The sequence below is a fragment of the Scophthalmus maximus genome, chromosome 13 (genome assembly GCF_022379125.1).
Source record: "Scophthalmus maximus strain ysfricsl-2021 chromosome 13, ASM2237912v1, whole genome shotgun sequence".
Lineage (NCBI taxonomy): Eukaryota > Metazoa > Chordata > Actinopteri > Pleuronectiformes > Scophthalmidae > Scophthalmus > Scophthalmus maximus.
In genome coordinates this window covers 1586661-1589085 of record NC_061527.1, presented here as the reverse complement: position 1 = coordinate 1589085, position 2425 = coordinate 1586661, and the positions used below count along the sequence as shown (strand labels likewise).

General features: G+C 47.1%; 1 non-coding gene across 1 annotated transcript; it reads right to left on the bottom strand.

Annotated features, from left to right (window-relative positions):
* Nucleotides 1-1096: 1096 nt before the first annotated feature.
* On the bottom strand, nucleotides 1097-1168 carry trnae-uuc. The gene has a single exon. It is a non-coding gene; the product is annotated as a tRNA-Glu (tRNA).
* Between the last annotated feature and the right edge of the window lie 1257 nt (nucleotides 1169-2425).

Here is a 2425-nt window from a genome sequence, read left to right as displayed (position 1 = left end):
GTCAGAACACATTGTTGGTTCTAATGGGATCTGTTGACACCAGAGAAAAAAGAGGGATAAATAACTGGAGTTATAGCGTCACATTGATGTTTGAGTTGTTTCCGTCTTGAGTCGTGAACCAGCAGCGTATCTACGGACACATCCTGTCGTGGTCCAGGCTGGACGAATGTCCACGCCCCTGTTAGCGATCCATCCCCCTCCTCCTGCAGACCTCCCGCGTGTCAGGCAGGTGGATGTTAGTAAAAACCATGCTATGCTCATTCCCTCCAACCCTCCCTGTATGTCTCAGAGGGTCATTTGCCTGTTCAGATGAGATTATGAGCCATAATGGAGGAGGTGTGGAGTGCTGAGACAAGGAGAAATGGCCCCGGCGTGCAGATAGGAGATTTGATGGTTAGTCGATAGCCCTTCCTCCTCCGTCACACAGCGAGCGAGGGAGGAGAACACGGAGCGCGGACCTTGATATTATATAGGAAATGCATTATTTTTTTGACGACCACCTGAAACGCCTCTCGGAAAATCATTTTGGCATGAACTCACCTTGAACACTGCCGTACTTATGCAAATGATCTCCCATCAGTGGTAATCAATGAATGGAATAGCCTTGAGTGTCTTTAGTTATTGAGAACGTTTTCCGATTCCAAACCGCGCTCCGTCGTCACGTCGGTTGTTAACGGCCTTGACCTCTCGAGGATCGTTCTTTTTAAAAAGCGTTTTGTTCAATGGAATACGTCTCCTCCACGTCATATTTCAGAGCTCCGCCTGTTACTTGCTACTCGTCCCCTCGTCAGTTTCATCCTGGAGATGAGAGTGGAAAGGTTCATTACCCTGCTGCTCCAGGTTCCTCGGAGGCCCGTCACACCGAATCCTCCGTTCTGGGACGATTCCAACACGTCGCCCAACTCACATTTCAAAAATGTGGCATGTGGTAAAAACCACCGACTTATACTGTCTCCTAAAGTACCGACGCTACCGGTGACAGGACAGTAGTACGGTACAGTACATCGCAAGTACTTTTTATCACATCACATACAATCAGTTCTAGGGGTCCACACGCCCCGGTATTGAACCCCTAACCTCACAAATGATTAAATTGTTCCCATACCGGGAATCGAACCCGGGCCACCTGGGTGAAAACCAGGAATCCTCACCACTAGACCATATGGGAAGTCAGAGTCATAGTCATAATCAGAGAAGAGCATTGTGGGACATAAGTTCCTTTTCCAAAAACACAGTTGATGAGCTCGTAAACGTGGGGGGGGGGGGGTTATTAGGGTGACGAGACAGGAGATAAGCAAATCCACTGAAATACACAAACTTGACGGACTTACCGGTTCCACCGCCGACCTCTAGTGGCCAGGTACATAGCGACCGCTAGAGGTTTTTACAACGACCACATACGTCGCAACACGCTGCTTCAAAAACGACTGGTGTTTTGGATCATGGGTTCACGCCGATCAAACAACCAGGTGGACGTGATGAAGACGATGCTAAGCTAACGGTAACGTGATTGTATGACGTCGCTTTGGGGGCAAAGAGTCAAACGAAAGCACGTTACCGACGTCCATCTCTGCTCTGATTGGTTCGATTGTCTTTCAGTCACCTGAGTGAGTGATGAGTGACGAAGAGCTACAGTAGCAGGGAGCCGTCGGTACAGTTACCTTCTTTTCTTTTGCTGGATTCTTACCTTCTTGGGCTTATATGTTTTTTCCCCCTCCGATCTGCGTGTTCACATCTGTCCATGGAGTTTCTTTAGAACCAGCCTTTTTTTGTTTTATTGTACGTAACCTGTGTTAATAATGTATTATATAAAAATGAACCTGGAACTAAATGATTCAGTCCGATCTCGTGCGACAGCCACCGCTGCTGCTGCTGCCGCTCACAAGCACTTATACACATTTATTTCCCACATATTGTCATTTAGGGTTATTATAAAGTACCGAGTAGAACAGTCTTCTACATTTAAATCTGCCAGATCGAGGTTTTTTAATTTAGAGCCGCACTTCTCCTTCCTCTTCCATCAAGATCCATGAATTCTTCCTTGGGAAATATTTTCAAATAGATGAAAATATCAAAAACGTCCTCTCTCGCCAGTGACAAACGATTCCTGGATCCGCCCCTTTGTCGAGATCCTCACCGAGACTTAATGGATCCTGTCCCGGCCCATGTCGAGTTCCGGGGGAAATTAGTTCACGTAGTTTGAGCGTAATCCTGCGTTCGGGCCCTGGAGAGATTTTTCTTATCTTTACACTTCCTGAAGTTTTCTCCTGAGTTGCTTTGAGACACGAACTCTGGACAAGGGGCCTCGTGCAAAAAAAAAGTTTGTATTCTAATCCTAAATTTTCTCTTCCAGTTGTTCGTACCGTGAGTTCGTACGGTGAGGCCACGTCGGATCCATCGAACGCGTCTATCTCCAGAAAAGTGC